We start from the raw sequence: 21,097 nt of genomic DNA, 5'->3' as shown, positions 1-21,097 counted from the left end.
GGTCCTGCCCCAGGCTCTGGGGCTGCTGGAGCTGAGCTGTCCCAGCCAGCAGCAGATAAAAGGTGAGGGCAGTGATATCCTCAAGCACTGCCCCTTGCACGGCTCCTGGTCCCTTCCAGCCCTGCCCTGAGGGTTCTGAGGGTGAGGGGCTGGCCCAGCCATGCTCTCAGTCCCCTTACCCTCATAATCTGGATCCAATTACCCAGAAATATTTGCATGATGTCAAACATAATAATCGTTTTGCAGTGGATTGGTACAGATGCTCATCAGTCTCGTGGTTGGTCTGGTTTCACAGGCTTGGTGCCATGGTTATAGGACAGCATGTGTAGCCCCACTGCTGGAAAACGTGTCAGGAATGGGATGTCCCAAACCACAGATGGTTTGGCCAGCTTTGGCTTCGAAGAAAAAGTTGCCAAGGTGTGTTGGCACCTTGCTGCTGTGGGTTAAAGATGGGAGCTGAGGCTCCCTGCTCCCAGCTCAGGTTTCTGAGCAGTGCTCTGGTGAAAGCAAGGAGCAGAGAATTCCTGATCTTTATTGGCAGGTTGGCTGGTGACCTTTGTCTGCCAAGCCAGGAATGAGGGATGAGCTCCCAAAAGCTCCACAGGTGGATTTGTAGCCAGGAATGTGCAGGGAATGTGCTAGAGGTGGTTTCTGCAGGGAGAGCACTGCCTCATGTGTTCATTACCCCATTTTTATCTCGTGTGGCCAATGCTATTTGAAAAAATCAAACCCCGTGAGGGGGAGAGAGGCTGAGGAGAGCAGTGTGGGACGTGTCCATTTAATGTGTGGCCCAGCAGAGGGAATGTTCCCCTTTGGTAGCTGGCCATGATAATTAATGATGATGACCTGGGTGAGAGAAGCAGGAGCTGCTCCTTTCCCCCGTGCTTGCTGCCAGCCCTGGGTTTGAGGGAGGAGCTGAGCCCTTTCCCAGTGTTGCTTTGCTGTTGGGCACAAATAAAAACGGAATTAATAGCAGAGCCTTCCCCAGCATTTCCCATTTGTGAGGATGCCTTTGGAAACTCCACAGTAAATCAGTAATTGTGTGTTGGGAAAAGGCAGAGACAAGTTCATATTTGTTATGTAGAGAGACCTCTCCAGGTGCTCCTGTGCTCTGCCATTACTGTAATACATGGTTTATTTTACCAGCTTGTGTATCTCACTGAGAAATGGATCTATCAATTTATGTAGGCATTGTAGTCTTCTTTCCATTCCTGTAATAGCTGCTGTATTTCAGCCATTTATGTACTGCACTAAACTCCTTATTTTTGTTCAGAAAATATTTTTGCCTTAAAACACAAGTTGCAGCTGATACAGTTATAGAAATGTCCCATTCTCTGGGAACTTGCTTGGAGTAAAAAGCTCATTTTAGCTTAGGTTTTTGGAGATGTGTCTAAAAGCAATTAAAAAATCAAACCCTAAAATTCTGTGGAGTTCAGAGTGCCCATGGTAGGAGTTCAAGTGATTTTTAGCTGTGTCTGGGGTTTTTCTGATCTAGGGGTATAATTGTCTGATTTTCCTGCCTGCTCAGGTCTGGTACTGGTGGGTCTGAAGTACCCAAAGCCCTTTGGGATGTTCAGCCTTGGTGCCCCTTAGATTGACCACATTTCTCTCCTTGAATTTTTCTATTTAACATTTTTCCAGGCTCATCCCAGCACAACTGCGGGATTTGTCTCGTTCCTGAGGCAGGCACAGGTGTAGAAAAGTCTGCAGAAACTGAGCTAAAGATGTACAAAACTGAGGACAAGAGGATTTTGGTGGAAAAGTGGGATCTTTGAGTCCTTAAAGAGAGCCCTGAGAAAAGATGGGCTGCCCAAACTTTGTTTGTTGTCTGTCTAGACTTGGCAGCCCTCAGGATATTTTTGTTTCTGCAGCTCTGAATTATGAATGGCCTTCACTTTTCCTACCTTACAACTCAACAAAAGAGCAGGAGGAACAAAGCAGAAGGAAGGGTGGTCCCATGGGAATGGGTAGAGTGGTGGCACATGGTGTGTGTGACAATCCACCAGGACATTTCATTGTTTCTGCTGAATGATTTCTAAATCCAGGCTGTCCTGATGCCTCTGGGTGCATCCCTTCCCTCCAGCACCACTCACCTCAGTGTCCTGGGACACCTGGACAGGGTGTCCCAATGCCACTGCCTGTGTCACCATGGAAGGTGTCCCACAGAGCCAGTGTGGACACACATTGACAGAGCCGGGGAATCACAGCTTGGGAATTCTCTCCAGGCCTGGATTTCTCCTGACTCTCAGCTCCATTCCCAGGCTGACAAGCTGACTGCAGCTTCAGTTAGGGAGGAGTCTCCCAGGGTGACAACATGGTGACAAACAGAGTGGAATTCATCACCAACATTAACCCCTGGTGTCTTTCCCGTGGGACACATCCTGAGGTGCTGTCCCAAGGATGTTTTTCCCAATTGTCCCATGAGCTCCTGTGCTGTCCTGGCTGCACTGACACACTTTAAATCCGGGCTGTCTGTACAATAAATTGGCCTTTTTCCCCACAGAGCCCCGTGTGTGTTGCTGTCTTTTCTCTCTCTTTGCAGGGCAGTGACCACAAGCCAGTCCCAGGGAACGTCCCTGCTCTCCCTGCATGGACATGGAGCTCCTGGAGCAGCCAATTCCTTCTCCCTGAGCTGTGCCTCCATCAGATGCCAGTTCTGGAGACAAGGATGGCCCGTGGGCAGCACCAGTGGCTTGCACTAGCCCAGGCAGTGATGCCACCGGCTCCTCCCTCCTCCACCAGCGCTGGGCTCCATCCCAGAACATCCTCCGAGTTCCTCAGGTCTGATCCACCTCCTCTCTCCTTCTTTAATCTCCCCTGGACAGTTTTTGGGATAAAAGATGTGCTTAAGATGAAAGTGGGAGCACCACCACACAAAGGCATTAAAGCCCACAGAGCTCAGCAAGAGGGATGGAATCTTTTATCCCAGCTGGAGCCTTTCTGCGTTTCTCACAGTGAAAACGTCACCAACTTGTGGCACTTCTCCTTGTGCCTCTCTCCAGCAGCATCCCAGAGGAGCTGGCCAGGCTGCCTGGGGCACCACGAGCCAGTCCCTGGGGGCAGTTTGGGTTTGGCCGCCCCATGAGGTGCAGTGGTTATTGCAGGAATGTGAAGAAATTCCCAGGGAATCTCTCCGGAGAGGCTGCAGCTCCTCCCAGGTGAGCAGGGCTGTGCTGGCAGAGCCTTCCCCTCCCTGGGGCACTCCTGCAGTTGCTGCAGCTTCTTCCCCTTTGGACAAACCCAGAGTTTTGGGATGCCCCATTCACCACAGTTGTTGGTTTGGGGTTTTCCCCCTTTGCCATAAATCCCTGCAGTACCAGGGATCATCTTTGTGTCCCTGAGCTGTTCCAAAAAGGAGCTGTGGGTCTTGGGAAATGGGGAATGTGGAATTGTTGGTGTTAGAACTGGGCCTGGAGATGAATCCCAGTGTCCCCCATGAGCCTGGAGCTGTATCCTGACACAGCTGTCAAAAAAAACCCCCAAAAACCTGGACCTGCAGGACAGGGGGAGAGGTTTGGAACAGTCACTGGTACCAGTGTGGGCTCAGGATTTACCTGGAATTCAAGGTGTGCCAAAGGCAGGGAAATGGAGCAATCTCAGATAATATTTAATAGATAATATAGATGGTAGAGAATAGATATTTGCCTGGATTGATAATAGAAATGTTATTTATTATTTATCTAGAGAAATAGATTCCTTCAGGAATGTGTGCAACTCAGAGCTGCCTGACAACATTTCAGAGCTGAGGGTTCCAAAAGCTTCAAAAACCTGATCATAAATAGTGTTGTGGGGTTTTTTTTGTATATTTAACTGATTTTTTTTTTCTTTGAAATTAGGGCATGTTCACAAGGCCATGCACAAAATAAGTATGGAAATTGTGGATATTTCAAATGAAAATACATGGAGCTGTTTTCTCAGTGTGCAAGTGATGCCCTGAACAGTGTTTTGGAAAGTTCCTGCTCGCTCTCCATGGAGGATTTTGGCTGCTGTGCTTAAAAGTGAGTGGAGCTGCTTTGCCAGTTCATTCCAAGTTTTAAAATGGCAATGAAAAAATGTTTTGAGTGATAACATTCTCTGATGGGGTCTTCACTTCATTTGTATTGCTAATCAAAATTAAAATCTGTATTTTTACACCAGCAAAGTCTCCACAGGTAGAACTTTAATGCACAACATATGGAATATATATTTTAATAATTCAGTGTAATTGTGATGGAAAAGAAATCATTGGTGCTGGTATTTGAGCCTTAATGAATATTGTGGTGCCTTTAATCACCTTGATCCCATTGGCATTTCAGCAGAGCTGGGTCTAGGAGAGGTGATTGTGATATTTGAATATGATCATCAAATATTCATGAAGCAACAGCAGTGGTTAGTTCTTCATATTGCAACTTTGATATTGTTTTAGTGCTTACTCCATTGTTGTGGAGATGGTTGGACTCATCATCTTAAAGGTCTTTTCCAGTCCTGATAATTCCATGGTTTGACACCTCCCAGAGCATTGCCCTGGTCCCTTCACTCTCTTCTAACAGTCCCAGTGCCATCTGAGTGAAGTGAATTTATGTTTGAGTGTTGGGTCAAAGAGCAATCAAACAGATCCTAAATGGTGAACAATTACTCAGTACTCATAGTTAAATATAATAAATTATTATCTGCTTGTTTTAATCTTATTCTCAGAAAACAGTCGTTCTTTTTGGCCCATGAAACAAACGTGGCTCAAAAAACCTCAAACACTTGGCATAAAAATAAATTTATTTCACTGATTAAACAAAAATTAAATTATCATTTGATTCTTTGGGAGTTTTTGTGCTGTACACAGGTGTAAAACTAGGAGCTCCTTAGTTTATATTCATACCTCTCACATTCTCTTGGCTTCTGAGATGATTTTGTTATTCAGAAGGGTTCCAATCAGTTCCTGATTTTACTGCCAGCCTGAAAAGAGCATATCTGAACTTTAAAAAAAAAAAAAAAGAGTCGAGGGCAGAGAAAGAAGAAATAGATTCAAAAATAGATTCCTGCAGAGAGGATAATCAGGAGTAATTTTCTTTGTGCAGAAATGCTGCAAAACAAACTCTGCTTGTTCTAAAGCAAGGGAAATATTGGAAGATCACTCTCTAGTGGTAGCAGCCAAATAGGTTTTTGAAAGTGCAGCGAGTCCACAGCAATTTTCCATCTAATTCCGTGTTTTTCTCATAACAACTCACTGTTTGTTTTCAGTCAGCAGGGCTGGGTGCAGATTTCCCTCCCCCAGGAGCAGGGTTGGGGTGGGGGCAGAGGGGAAGGGAAATTCCAGGGCAGGTTGGGATGTGCAGAATGAGCTCAGCTCCTGGCCAGGGGGGGAGAACAGAACATCAAGGGCTGCTCTGAGCCTCTGCTTTGGAGCCATTGCTGAGATTTCGTTTTAGTCATTCATTGTGTTAATTATTAATAACGAGCCCTTCCGTTGGAAGGTGGGAGATGCTCCTGGTGGGGTGATGGATCCTGAGCTGGCTCCTGGGGGAACATTTTGTGTTTGTTGTCATTTTGGGGGATCAACATCCTCTCCAGAGTGACATTCAGGGCTTCCTGATGGAAACCAGTAATCCTCAGCCAAATGGAATTTCAGCCATTTTTGCTGTGCCAGGCTGTCCTTGCTGGGTTTTAATTGCTGGGTTTGCCCTGGGAATTCTGCCTGGGTGGAGAGTGGGAACCACTGATGGTCACTGGGAGTGAGACTGAGAAAAGATCTTTTCTATCCATACCTGACATTGCTCATGGACATTCACAGGAAATCATCAGCAATTCCCAGTGCAAGGACAGATGTGCAGCAAACTCTGGGCCACAATCAGGCTGAGATGCCACAAGAGTTGGAGCTAGAAGAGAAAACCTGTTTTCCTAAGCACAGAAGGATTTTTTTTTTTCCCCAGGTATAAATTCTGAATTTAAATTGTTATATTTAAACCAGGTTAGTCCTGGTGAGGAGCAATTTAGTCTGGGAGGAAATTTAAATTGAACTAAAAGTTATTGCATTCATCAAACCAGCTCCAGCAGACTTGTTCTTAAAGGCACCAAATATAATTTTTAGAAGTGTTTATCTAATCATATCAACAGGATAAATGCTTGGGCACTTCTCAAAATACCACTGGGAACTTCAGGAAGCATTTAAAGTGTCTGGAGCATGGATAGCTCAGTTTTTATGGTCATTAATTCTGGATTTCATACCACAGGAGCTGCTGGCATTGCTAATTTGTCACAATGTCACATTCCTGTTGTACCCAGAATATTTAAGATCGGTGCCAGTGTCATTGTGGGCACGTCAGTTTGCAAACTCATTTCAGATTCCCTTTGTCCAGTGCCTGCCAGTGAAACATCTGCTGCTCCTATGAAATGATTTAGTCACTTCATCACCCCGGAGCATTGATCTGTCCATAACCTTTTTTAGAGTAAAGATTTCATGTCAGTCTTGGAGGCTCTAGCAGATACCTCCAGTCTGCTCTTGCTGCACTTTAGCTAAGCTGTTAACACATTTTTATCTTCTGAGAGGTGTTTTTTTTTTTTTTTTTTTTTTTTTTTTTTTTTTTTTTTTTGAATAAGAAAGGCAAGCAAAGAAATATTTTATCTCGGTTGCCTTAACAAGTGTTTAGCTTGCTGTTGAATATTTCAATAAAAAGGAGTCAAATATTGAGGACACTGGGTCTGCTTTTAAGACCTAAAAACGAGTAAAGCAAGGTGGTCAAACACCCAGAGAACAACATTCCCATTGCCCTCCTTCCCCTGCTGCAGGTTTGGGATCCAGCACTGGAACAAAAGGGTTTTGTGGAAGGTTCCAGTTAATCTCTGGGATTTAGGGCACCCTGCTCAGAGCTCTGCAGCCTGGGAGAATCACCTGCATTCATCTCTGTCTCTGAATAAGGTTTGGATGGCAGAATTGCTCTGCTGCCCTGGAATTGAGTTAAGTTGACAGCCAGAGTTGCATTGTTATTGGCTGAATGCCATTAATTTTGATGTGACATATTTCTTGCTAATGGGAACATTCATATTATCAGTATTTTCAAAAGGCTGCAGGAAGGAAAAAAGCTCTCCCACAAAACACTATCAATATTTCCAGGGCAGGCAGTGCAGGAGGGAGCACTCTGCCTTTATTGATTGCTAGAGGTCTTACACACATTTTCACCTTTTTTTTCTGCACACTTTTTCCCTTCAGAGGCTGCAAAAGCACGTGAAGGGGAAAATTCACATAAACAGGTTCAAAAAAAAATGGAAAAGCAACGTGTTTCTATGAGGAATCCTGAAATCCCAGCTCTGTTTGGGTAAAGGGAGCTCTGGGTGATAGGAACAGCTCAAAAGGGAAATGGAGTTTAAAGCAGACTCAGCAATGACTGATGGACACAGGAGTCATTTGGATTTGTAATGGGTTGGAATCCTGCTTTTCCTGGATCCTTGTGTACTGGGAAGAACTGGGCTGGTTTCTGTGGGTGCCAGGGACTGGTGTAAGGATGAATATAATTGGGAATTTAAACCCTAGAGCTGCACAGGAAATAGGGATCCATAAAAAAAAAACAAAACCCAGCAAACCTTTGCTGGTGCTGCCAGGCAGGGGCTGGAGGGGTCTGGTGTTTATTCAGCTGCCAGGACCATCCCAGCAGGGATTCTCCTTCAGGATATCCTGGCAGCTTTATGAACTGATGCTGTGTCCTTCCCCCCAATAGCTCTTCCATTACCTGGGCAATGGATTTGTTCTTTTCTCCTAAATCAGAGTGGAAACACGAGTGAGTCCCAGCAAGGAAAACGGGAACAGAGCTGGTGTGTGGGGCTGGGAGGTCCAAGGGAACAGCTCAGTGAGGTTACAAGGTGTGCTCTCCATCCTTAAATAGAAAGGAAACTTTAGAAGAAAGCAAATTGACTGGAAAAGGGAAAGAAAAAAAAAATGGGAGCGAGTGTGTGGTGTCCTCTGGTGGTGGGGATGGCAGAGGCTGGGGCTGGTCCCTGGGCTGGGGGCTGGGTTTTAAGGAATTTGTGCAGTTGCCCCCACATCAGCTGGATTTGATTTCCCAGCTCTGGATTAGCTCGGTTTAAAATCAAATAATAACAAAGCAGGAAACTTGGAGTAAGAAGAGCAGTAAAGAAGTGAACAGGTAAAATGAAGGAGCAAGGTGACTCCGGGGCAGTGTGAGGACAGCTCTGTCTCTGCTTCCTTCAGAGGAGGTGCTGTGTTCTGGTGAGAGAAGGTTATGAGAAAAAACAGATTTAAGAGACACCTAGAAATCCTAAGAGCCTAGGAGACTGATTTTTATTGTTTTTCCCTAGTTATAAAATCGGTGGCAGCTGATTTCTGGGTTCATGATGATATTAGAAAATAAACGAACAGACTTTCTTTGCTCGGTGCTTTTTACTTTTGCAAGTGCTGCCAAAGTTCCAAATTTAGGCTGACTTGAGCCCCAGCTTCCCTGAAATAAGCCATGACAAAAAGTTACCTCGACCCAGCCAATCCCATACGAAATGCTTCATCTGGGCTGATTTCACAGAGCTGGAGGAGGGAATAATTCAGACCTGGGGGGTGACTTTGGTCAGAGATCTCGGTGTTATTTCAGCCTGTTATTTCTAGCTCAGCTTTTCAGATTTGCAATTACTTTATGGCAGTGGGAGAGAGGCACATTTATCGCAGTGGGCAGCCCCTGACTCTGTCCCAGTGCCACAGCCAGGGATGCTGAGCCCCAGTTCCAATCTCCCCAGAGCAGCGAGGGAGCTCTGCCTGCCCTGGCAGTGAAAGGCTTTGGCAGGGCCACGGGAATTCAGAGCACTTCATGTCGTGCTGGCAGAGAGGATTTTGGTGCTTTATGAAAGGAAAACCCATTTCTCAGCAGAATTCAAGCTGATGTGTGACACCAGCAAAGCCACGGTGAAGGGCTGCGTTGTCATTTGCTTTAGAATGAGATTTTCTAGTGAACACCAGCAGATGTTTAAGGTGTAGAACTCAAGGCCCTTCAGGTGAGCACCTCCACACGTGTCAGGAATCCTCAGGCAGGTCTAGAAAATGCTGGAGAAGCCCCCAGCCCCCACAGGCCCTGACTGCCTCTGCTCAGGTCCTGCCTTGAGCTCAGCATCTTTAAATGCTTTATCAAATTTAGTCCCACATAGATGAGATTGTGTGGCTTGAAGCTGCTTTATAAGAAAAGAAAATACTGAAATATCCAGGGAGGCCTTCAGCAGTTCAGCCACAAATTTAGTTATTTAAAGTGGGCAGACCCCACTGCAGAAGGGGCAGCACTTTTCCAACCTCATCTGATTATTCCCTCACCTTTGGCAGCCCCTGCATTGCTGTGGTCTGAAAATATTTTATATATTCAGCTTTTCATCCTGCACTGCCTTAGCTGGCCAGGAGAGAACTCTGAGTGGACTCTTACGGAAAACTAAATTCCAAATGCATGTAGGACATGCCAGGTCTGGGAATGGGGTTTGGGATGTGGGACTGCAAGTTCCCCTCCCTGCTCCTGGAAGTTAATTTTTTAAACCTGGCTTTAGGCATTCCAGCACCTCCTCGTGCTGGTCCCACACATGGAATGACAACACTCCTGGGACCTGTTCCCTACAAATCTGGGTGGTGGGAAAACCTTCAGAGGATTATAATTTACCTTTTGATTTTTCATCCAGTGACAGTTTATCTAACTTTGTTTTCATTAAATAACATGGTTCTGTCAAGTGCCTGGGAATATTGTTTTTGAAAGACTGCAGGTTAATTATTGAAACTTTTGAAAAGGCAATATTGAGCTAATTATTAAATTAGAGTTGATTATTAGTCCCGGAGAGATAATTACCAAGGCCTGAGGCAATTTGTCTTCTGTTTGAAATAGATTTTCCCTTGATTAAGTTGTATTTGTCACTTAGTCCCATGGTTGTTACTGCAAAGGACTTTATTATCCTGCAAAGTAGAAAACACTTCTCTGAAGTTGACCCCAAATATTTGGGTGACTTTTGAGCTGAATTCTGTGCAAGGGCACACCAGCATTGGGGAATAATCTGTCCTTGCTCCCCTCAAAGGCAAACTGCTTCTGAGTGAGTAAAATTTCTACCACAGCAAGCAAAAAGAGCAATTTATAGATGTGAAAACGCATAAAATGTGATTTTGTTTCAGGAACCCACAGGTAATACTGAGCATTAAATGCACATCTTGTAGCACAATCAAATGATTGTAGTGAGACTTAAAAACTGCAATAGTAAAGGACAAGATAAGTGATGTTTGCTCTGAGGCAGCATGAAATTCTGTGCTGGAGTAAAGCAAAGGCTGTGAAGATATTTTAACCCTTCACCCCACAAACTGAGCATCTCAGTCCATGGAATGCAATTGACTGCATCATCCTGGATTTTCTGTTGGGTAGACTGTGGCATGCTAAATACAAGGGCTCTGGGAATGTTTGTGCTTAAAACCCGAGTTTAAATCACTTGTGGAACAGCTTTCCTGGATATTGGAGTCGTAAATCTCCATTTAATTGCAGTGGGAATGATGGAGGAGCACTTCAGAGTGCAGTGGTTCCAGGAGGGCAGAGCTGGGGGCACCTGGCAGATTTTCTGAGCTGTGGCAGCCCGTGGCTCTTTGAGCAGGACTGCAGAGGACAGTGAGGGTGTTTTCCCTTTAATATTTCTCTAGCAAGGTGAACATGGACCCATGTTTTCCCCAAAGATGAGTTTTTTCAGTGCATCCAGCACAGAGAGGATGAATGTTCTCTGCTTCCTTTCCTGAAAGAATCAGCTTGACAGAAGAATCCTGATTCTTGTGCTCAGTCACTTTTCATCCTGGAATTCAAAGAGCATTATTCATAACCCCCTTCTGGAAATTCACCCAAAAAATGCTTCATTTTCTCCTCAGCTTAATTTCTTTTGCTGTATGTACAGAAAGAGTGAAGATGCTGAGTGTTCATTGTGTCCTGTCCTCCCCATCCTTCCCCAGTCTGGGAGGGGAAACATTCCCTCTGGGATCTGTAACAAATGCTCTTTGTTAGCTCACATGGAGCCAAATCCAGGTTTCTCTCCGTGGACAGCATTTGTGAGGAAGTGCTGCAGTGGAGAAATGGGGTCCCAAGAAAGCTTGGATGCACAGGTTAGAGAAAAAATGGAAAATTACTAAAGAAAGCTGTTTGTAAGAATTCTGGTCTGACTTTACCTTCCTGAGTTGGCAGGGAGCAGCATTCCTGCCACCAGGAGCAAGAGGAAAAGGCTTCAGACTGTGCCAGGGAAGGGCCAGGGTGGACATCAGCAGGAATTGCCCCATGGAAAGGGTGGTCAGGCCTTGGGACTGCCCAGGGGAGGTTTGGAGTGCCCATCCCTGGAGGTGTCACCTGGATGTGACACTCAGTGCTCTGGTCTGGGGACAAGGTGGGGACTGGACACAGCTGAGATGCCAGGGGCTGGGAGGGCTTTTCCAACCTCCCAAGAGTAATTTCCCATTGCCAGAGTAATTCTGGGATGCTGTGATTTCTAAATTTAAAAAAATCCCAATTCGCTCAAGGAGGTCTGGCACTCAGGGCAATGTGCCCTTGACCCCTTTGTGTGTGTGTTGTTTGTTGTGGTAAATTCACCTTTATTTTCTGTGTGTGTGATGAAAACATGGAACCCCTTTTCCATGATTTGCCAGTCGTGGATTAGGGACCCTCTCAGACCATGTGGAGCAGAGTTTACCTGACCCCTGCATTTACTGCTGTGCTGCTCCTCCACTCCAAGGCAATTCCACACTTGGCATTCCCACAGACAGCGAGCAGGCTTGAGCTCATTAAACCTCCCCCAGCTGTGGGAGGGAGGCAAATATTTATTGTCTCATTTCATGGCTAAGGCAACACGAGCTCAGACAACATAATGATAAATGATGAGCAAACCTGCCGTGGTGCCTGGCCAAAATCCGGCCAAGCCAAGGAACTGGCAAGGCTCCCACTGAGCCTGAACTGTGCAGAACCACAGCTCTGCAAAGAGCTGCTTCTCCTCAACACATTCTCTTTAGGGGTCTTAAGTCCTCCCTGCGTGGGTCCCAAACAAGATTTGTAGAACAAAATAACCTTTTTTTTTTTTTTTTTTTTTGTAATTTACAGGCTTTGAAAACCCGCTGTCGATGTTTTGTTCCTTTGCTACTTCATTCTGCTTTCGTAAGGATTTCATATCTTGGATCTTCCTAGATGTGAGTACACCTGATACGGTCTGAATCAATCCCTAGAGGAGGAATTTTGCTGCCCTGTGGGGCTGGGCACGACAGGAGCTGTTTGTGTGCCAGCAGACACGAGGCACCCAGGGGAGCAGGGGACAGTGCAGGGTGGGAGCTGCAGCTTTTCCCTCTCGAGGATGGCAGCGGTGCTGTTGTTAATAAAGCTGCTCTGGAGGAAGAGCAGAGCTTTGTTCATCAGCAGTTGTCACCCCAGGCAGCTCTGTGTCCCCAGGGACACTTTGTGCTTTCCTGGGGAGAGCACACAGAGCCCAAATTGCTTGGAGCTCCCGTGGGATGGAGCTGCGGGAATGGGCTCCGTGCTCCGGCTGCTCTCAGCTGCCAGCTCCTGAAAAATAACAACACAAGCAGGCAGGCTGGGGAAACAAATAGGATATTATAGAGTTTATTCCTGTGTGCTGCTTCCACCCCATTTGTCAGCATTTCATCCCACCTGCTGCTGGAAAGGATTCTGCTGCTCCGAGATGCCTGCGAGGCGTTGTTGGCATCTCGTACTACACGAGAATATCAATATCTGCTTTGAATAACCTCGATGTATTTTAAACAAGACATTTCCAAATGGTTGCTCTGTAGCTGTGCGTGAGCTCCGTGGAGCTCCAATTAAGAGTCTGTCAGCATTTGCAATGTGATCCATTGTGAAAATTTATTCTGGGTAGAAATTTGGCATGTAATAACCCAGACCTGGAATTCTCTTTTCTCCTTTCTTGCCTGTTTCATTGGTTTTTGGCCTCTTCTGTGTTGGAAAACAATATCTGATGCTGTAAGTGCTAAATAATGGAGATAAAAAATTGCTCTGCATGAGAGGTTGGAGCAAGGTGAAGGAGTGGCTGTTCCAGGGGTGATCACAGCTCTTTGACTCTGTGCAGCGAGGCAGAATGGAAAGGAGGTGTTTGAATAGAGAAAGCTTCTTATGAAGTGACAAATAATGGTGTAAGCTGAAGGAGGGTAGGTTTATGTGTGGGATATTGGGAAGAATTTCTTCCCTGGGAGGGTGGGCAGGGCTGGCACAGGGTGCCCAGAGCAGCTGTGGCTGCCCCTGGATCCCTGGCAGTGCCCAAGGCCAGGCTGGACATTGGGGCTGGGACATTGGGAGGTGTCCCTGCCATGGCAGGGGTGGCACTGGGTGGGCTTCAAGGTCCCTCCCAAGCCAAGGCAGTGTGTGATTTCACATTTCCAAGTCAGCAGGTACCAGCTGGAGCTGTGGAGGCAGCTGCAGCAGAGGTGGTGCAGGATTTCTCCTGCAGTGGTCAGGCTGTGAGGGTGGAAGTGGGACAGACACGATGGGTGAGGCACTCGTGAGGTGCAGCTGGAGTTGGATGCCCAGCCCTGTGCCAGGCTGTGCCAGGCTGTGCTGCTGCCCCTGGGGGAGCTGAGTGCTGGGCTTCACCCCAGCTCTGCACTAAGCCATGAACTGGTGTTAAAAACTCAAAAAACTGGAGCTGGTCTCACTTGAAGTTGTGAACTTTGTCCTTCAAGGTGCCCATGTGATGCTCCCCTGGGCTTGTCTGGCTGCACAGGAGGTTGGATTCCAATGCCAGCATTTTTGGGATGGTTGAATGGCCTCCAATCTGCTTTGTGTGAAGTCTCTGCTCCCTTCCAGCTTGTGCTTTGCCAAGTCCATTATCCACCTTGGATGGCAGTTTGCAAACTGCAGCCACCCGTTTTCCCAAGATGTTGCTGCTGGATTTTTCCAGGTTTTCATCCCTGGTGAGCACTTATGGAACATCTGCAAGCAGCAGGAGGGGCTGGCACAGTGTGTTCCACTGGCACAGGAGAGCTGTGCTGGGCTCCTGAGCAGCATCCAGAGAGGGGAGTTTGGAGAGATCACCTCTAAAAATTCAGCCATGGTGTCACAAGGAGAAAGGAAATCCTGAAGAGAGCTGGCCTGCAGCAAGGTAGGGTCAACATATTTCAAATAAAAGAGGTTTTTCTGCAGCAGCAGTGAAATGGAAGGTGTTGGAGGGGAGGGAGTGCAGGTGCACGTGGAGCTGCTGCACTTGGGTCTCCTCGTGGCCTCCAGTGCCTCTGCAGAAAATGTTTGATCTGTGTGGTTGGAGGAGTGCTGTGAATCTTATTATGCACCTCAGAACCGAGCTCAGCTCTGAAATTTGCAGTGAAGAGTCCCTGATTTCCTCCACATTGAAAAATTAATTTGATTGCATGCTGTGCTTTTAGATGTGGTAGATCTCTGTGGCTGTGGGAATAATTCTGTAACAGAGAACAGAATGGGTGTGAAATGGGAAACTAATTTAGAAAAAAACCCAGTGTACTCCTTTATAGCCCAAATTCCTGTTTGCTGCAGCCATGGGTGCCTGGAGGCCAATGGATGCTGACCTCAGTAAGACCAGGGCTGGTGATGGCTGGTTTGAACTTCTCCTAATTTAAATGAGAATTGGTGTTCTTATCAAAATGATACCAGCTGTGGATGGGTGTCATATGCAGGGCTTTTCAGGTATTCTTTAATATATCTGAAATCTCTCTTCTTGTCACAGCCCCTTCCATTCTGTCCCTGTGTGTGCTCCTTTGGAGAATATCCTGAGCTGTGCAGAGGATGCCCAGCACTGTGTGTGCCTGGCTGGTTTGGAGAGCTGCGATTTCTGGTTGTTGACAGTGAATGCTTTGCCCCCACCAAGGAGCTGTGTTAGGAGGCTGTTCAAGCCAGGCAGCTCCTCTTTCCTGTGGCTCTGAGTCTCAAAATGCTGAGAGAAACAGCTCTGTGCTCTCTGGGCTGCCCAGGGACTGGTGATCCTCCCTGCTGGACTCTGCAGTGCTGCCCTGACCTTCTGGGTGGTCACTGCCCTGCTCTCACATTGGAGCTGTGAAATAATTCCTTTGTGTTTTCCTTCCTGCCATGCTTGGTGTGGTGTTTTATTCTGTGGGGTAAATGGATCAGGAATCTGTGTCTGCCAAGGCTGAAAATCCAGTTTTACTTTTACTCCCTCAAGGTAACATCATAGGTTCTAGAAATGCATTTTATCCAAGGGAGCTCTGAATCTTGTGGCTGTTTTCTCTGAGGTTTGTCACGCTGAAAGCTGCCATGGCACCACATTCACATGGTCCATGTGGGGACAATTCCCCTCCTGTGTTTCTGAGAGGTCTCACCTGAGCAGGGCAGGTACAAGGATGGCACAAGCCAGAGCTAGGCTGATCTTAGGGGGTTATTCCTCCTAGAGCTCTTTTACTCTGCAATTCTACTCTTATGAAACCAAAAAAATCCTCATAAAATAATAACTTCTAGTCATTTCTCTGTGAAGAAAATGTGCAGCAGCAGGTGGTCACGGAGAACTGAGTTAAATATCATGGATTTTGCAGAGAATACAATAAGATTTTAATGTCGTTTCCTGGTTATTATTTTTATGATTTAGATTTCAGATTGAATAAAGGAAAATTGTGGAGGAAGACAAGGATGCAGACCTCCAAGGATGTGGTAAACATCTAGAAGAATTTATTATATCTAATGATTTGAAAATTATTTCATGCACTAAAAAGGCAAAGGAAAAACAAGTTAGAGACAAAGGCAATAGAGCATTCACTACAGAAATCTTTGTGCAATGTAGCTCCAGGCACAAGTTTCAATGACCTTAAGGTAGGAAAAGAATTTACTGGTGTTTTTAATCCTCTGTAACCTTCTGCTTCTGAGCTTGGCACTATTTAAAAAATCCACAATTTCACGTTGTTAGAAAATTTGTGTCTGTCACAAATATTTTTAGCCAAGGCATGCTTGGCTTCCTTTTTCTCTTTTTATCTCTCAGGGCACTGAGGGAAAGTTTTTTTGTCCCTTGCAGTATCTGTTTAGGGCAAAGTTAAATCTGCAGTTTGTTTAAGGCAAAGTTAAATACAGGTTGTGTAAGTAGAAGGAAAATGGAAAAACAAATCAACCTCAGCCTGTCCTCACAGAGAGGATGCTCAGAAAAGAAACAACTCTCAGTTGTTGTGCTCCTCTGGAGCCAGAGATGCTAAATGGTGTCCTTGTCCCTTGGGGAGGGATGGTCTGGCAGAAATATGGCCCAAATAGGCTCCTTGTGAAAAACAAGGTTCACTTTCCTGGTAGATTTTGAAAGGTTTAATAAAAGATAATAGGAGGCAAACAGTAAAGCAAAAGTTTATAGGGCTGGGTGCTTGGCATTCAGCTAAAAGCACCTCTGATGTTTTACCCCTTAAATTCATCAGCCTGTTGCATATTTATGGACCTATCATTCATTTTCAAACTTTTCTACAAATTATTTTCCATATTCCAGGAGCTGTTTTACATGGCCACTCCTTGAGCCTGCCTTTTTTGAGCATGCGTGTTTCTTGGCTGTGGTTTTTATTTATTTTTCTTATCAGTCTTAATTGGGGCTGTGGTTTTAAATTTTTATTGATGGTTGGTGCTGGTAGCTGGTGTATCAGTAGCAGGTGTCTTTATTGGGTGTTACCCAACCAAGCAGGCAGTTCACTTACTACAGCCACAATTTATCAGCCTGTGTTACTCCTACAGAAAACTGTATCTTAAAATCCATTCCAACACCACACATAGAGTACCCACCCTAATATTTGCAAAAAGCCAATACCATCATTGTGAGGTTAAACCTCTGGGTGCTCTCAGGCCCCCAGCTTGTTGGGTTGTTTTCTACCATGAGCCAAGCAGCTCATAGCTGCTGTAAAGTTGTTTATTGCAGAAGCACATCAGTCTCAAAGCAAAAGTCACAGGCACTAAAGTCCATGATAAGTTTTGGCATAAAGTCCCAAATAGAAGCAAAAGCAAATGGCAAAAAGCACCAGCTCTCCCTAATGCACGTTCTTGTATAGAAACTTCCCAACAAGCTAAGACACAAACTCAGACCACCACTCTTAACCCAGTAGAATTCTAGTTTTTTAGCAGGCCAGGCTATGTATAAACTATGTACATGGTCTATCTTGTTCTATCTGAAAAATGTAAGCAATATTCTTACTACAACTTTATGATGTCTAAAGCTGTGTTCTTGGAGCCTCCACGGAACCCCTGGTATCTAAGACTATGCTTTTCAACCTTCACTAGAACTCGAACTTCTACACTGGTATCTAAGACTTTTTACTTACTAAAAGCACTAAAAACCCCATTCTACTTACTTGTTTATGCTAAAACTTAAACTTACACCTCTACTTTATGTGTGAGTGGCTTAACATACTTCAATCTATCCAAAAGTTTGAATTCAATCTTCAGAGGGACTCCTGCCTTGCTGACTCCAATACATTATATGTATTTATAACACTCCTGAATCTCGATTTTGTGTCTCCTGGAGGCTTCACCTCGTGCTGTGAAATCCTTGTGGTCGGAGCGAGGCCGCCTGGGCCCTGCGAGGGAAGAGCAGCCATAAATCTCTGCAGAAACTCCTGAACATAAAAAAATCCCTTCCCTGCAGCCGGGGAGAGGCACGGCAGGATCGTGTAGGAGCAAATGCAAGGTGGCAGTGGAAGTGACAGCGGGAAGCAGAGGGCCTGACCTGCCGTGCCTGGGAATTCATCACGGCCTGACGGCGCCTCCGCTTCCATTCCTCATGGCTGCTGGGCCCGGCCTCGGGGGGAAATGGGAGCTGGAAACGCCGGGATTTGGGGTTGGAAACGCTGGGATTTGGGAGCTGGAAACGCCGGGAGTTTGGGGTTGGAAACGCCGGGAGTTTGGGGGTTGGAAACGCCGGGAGTTTGGGGTTGGAAACGCCGGGAGTTTGGGAGCTGGAAACGCCGGGAGTTTGGGGTTGGAAACGCCGGGAGTTTGGGAGCTGGAAACGCCGGGAGTTTGGGGTTGGAAACGCCGGGAGTTTGGGAGCTGGAAACGCCGGGAGTTTGGGGTTGGAAACGCCGGGAGTTTGGGGTTGGAAACGCCGGGAGTTTGGGGGTTGGAAACGCCGGGAGTTTGGGGGGTGTGGAAACGCCGGGAGTTTGGGGTTGGAAACGCCGGGGTTTGGGGGCTGGAAACGCCGGGGTTTGGGGGCTGGAAACGCCGGGGTTTGGGGGCTGGAAACGCTGGGATTTGCCACCCATTGGGAAGTGAAAGCAGGTCCTGCCTGTTCCAGGTGAGCTGCACCTGAGCACCTCTGGTTAAGGAGTGAAAACAGAGGATGGGACACCCCAATCTGCCTTCATGCCAGCTGGAATGTCCCCAGTGCCATCCTCCGGGGGAAAACACATCCCAGTGCTGCCTTTTGTGTCAATCAGCAGGAGACTGAGGTTTTATTTGCTGTTATTCAGCATCAGCAGCAGTGTCTGTCCCCAGCAGTGCCCAGGTGATGCCTTGAGAGGCTGCCTGGAGCAGAGGCTGGACAGGGTTAAAGGAATAAAGCAGGGATTCATTACAAACCCTTCAAAGGATTCACCTTGGGTAGCACAAGAGCCTGGCCATGGCTACACCCAAGATGGACCCTGGGTCAGGAGTTTTCACACTTTTATCAGTTTGGGTCCATTTCCATCTTGGGTTCATTGTCCAATCCCAGCTCCAGGTTCTGCAGTCCCATCCTCCCAGATTCTCTCCTCCATTCGCTGCTGTTTGCACTTTTTGGGGCTGGAGCTGCAGCGTGTCCTTGGCTGTGGGGCTGGAAAAGGATTGTTCTGTGTGCCTGAGCTGGGAGAACTTGGAACACTTGATATGAAGTTCAGAGTTAATTCCTAATGCAGTGCAGAATCGGGAAAGTATAAAAGCTGAAACTGAAGGCATCGCATGAGCAGAGTCAGGACTGTGTTCATGGAGATGAATCCTGATCCATGTCTTCATCTCTCCTCCTCACCAAAGCTGAGACCCGTGCTGGTCACTGAGAGATGTGTAAAGCCCTTGTCCAGCATCCCAACCCAAACCAGCATCCCTCAGAAGAAATGACAGGAAAGCAGAGGGGTGCTTGGGCAGGTCCAGCTGGGGCTCCTGAGGCTGTGCAGCGCCTTGGCTGTGCTGAGCCTGCCTGAGCCCAGCTCAGCTGCCAACATCTGCAGCACCTGAGTTTTCATCAGCTTCTGTTAAGCACTGTTAGCTTAGACACTTTCTGGGGGAGAAGCCATTTGGACATCAGTAATCTGGAAGCAGAAGTTTGCAGTTCTCATCCTTGGAAGATGCTGCCAGCAATGCCCAAAGCCAGCTCATTACATTTTCTTGTTACTGATGGGCCCTGGGGGCCTGTTCTCTATAAGCAGCTGGTGGTTCCCAAAATCAGCTGGAAGACTTGGCCAAGTTTGGTTGCTTGGCTTTGAGGATGTTTAGATGAGACTGATGTCCTTTTGTTGCAATCCAATGTTTTTGATTTCTCTTGGATTCTTATTTATTTCCTCTTATGAACTTATGTTTCCAAAATGGTAGCCAGCATCCCTGTGTGCCTGTGGCTGACACAGGCTCTGTGTGTGTGACCCCTACACTGATGGCTCAGCACAGCTCCCCACAAATAATCCCAGAAGCCCAGACTGCTTTGGGTGGGAAGGGACATTGAGGAGCTATCCCCTGCCATGGCAGGGACACCTCCCACTGTCCCAAATCCCAATGTCCAGCCTGGCCTTGGGCACTGCCAGGGATCCAGGGGCAGCCACAGCTGCTCTGGGCACCCTGTGCCAGCCCTGCCAGGGAACAATTCATTTATAGAATCCAATCTAAACTTTCTTTCAGTTTAAAGCCATAATACTCTTTTCTTTTTTCTTTTTCTGATGCCGTGTTTCAAAGGATAATCTAAAGCAGCAAAGGTTTTTCATTTGCATTTTGAATATTTGTGGGAGTGCTTGTTTTCCCAGAACACAATGTCCCACTGGAAGCAGCACAGTTTCTGAGAAGAACAGAGAAACCCATGTTGAGTGCAGTTAGTCCAAGGAGAAGAGGAAACTGTTGCTTCTGCATAATTCCATTATTCACCGTGCTGAATTATCCTTCATTATGAGAGGCTGCCCAGCATCCCTGGGGGTGTCATGGTATTATCAGCTTCAAGGAACTATAGGAATAATAGCTTACCTTACATTTATATAATGCTTTTCATTTCCAAATGCTTTGCAAACAGCAGTTCATCTTCTCCCGACATCTGGGATGCAGATAAAGGTTATTGGATCTATAAAGCAGGGGAGGAAGAAAGAGGGAAATGCTGAGCTTTGTTTAATGTTAAATATAACGTGCACAATCTCAAATCCGCGCTTATTTCTCAGAGCTATTCATGTCCAGGATCAGGTTTTATGTCACAGTGGAAGGCTCAGATCAATGATGATACAAGAGCAGAGTTCCAGAAGTGCCCAAGTGTCTGTGGAATCACATGGAATTTCTCCCACCAGTGCACAAATCCCTTTGAAAAAGGAGATGTAACTATTGCAGCAGTTGTTAAAAATCCATGTATAGCTTTTACTTGAGGCACATTCCATTTGGAATTCCAGAGACCAGCTCGGGTTGCACTCAGCAGTGCAGTGCTTGCATGAGTTCCTATAAATTCAGTTTGACCCAGGGTTTGAGTTCCAAACTCTTGGGCCTCCCTCTCTCTCTCTGATGTGCTGAATGATCCCTGGGAAGGAGCAGGTCAGGAACTCCTCAGCAGTGCCTTGGCTGAAGGAATGATTTGGAGAGCCTTACACCCTGTCCTGTAATCCTGTCTGGATTAAAAATTCTTGTCCTGTAATCCTGTCTGGTGCCTTTCCCTGAGCAAACACTCCTGGGAAGGCTGGGAGCTGTGCTGGGTCACAGAGCTCTGGAATTGCAAAGGTCTGAGCAATAAAATGCCTTAAGCACTTCCTGAGGGGAGAGCAGGGCTCAGGGCTGGGGTGTCCGATGAATGTTGTCCAAGGAATGTTTTAATCAAGTTAAATTCCAAGATATTACAAATGAATAATATCCTTATTTTATGAGCTGGCTTCTGGGCACGTGGGCGTTTCTGTATTATAAAGAAGACACTTTAGTGATGAAGATATTTATGTGTATTCTGTGGTGTGCCCTATCACAGAGTCCTGTAG

The sequence above is a fragment of the Sturnus vulgaris genome, chromosome 11, assembly GCF_052056855.1.
Source record: "Sturnus vulgaris isolate bStuVul1 chromosome 11, bStuVul1.hap1, whole genome shotgun sequence".
Taxonomy (NCBI): Eukaryota; Metazoa; Chordata; class Aves; order Passeriformes; family Sturnidae; genus Sturnus; species Sturnus vulgaris.
This window is presented reverse-complemented; position numbering follows the sequence as displayed.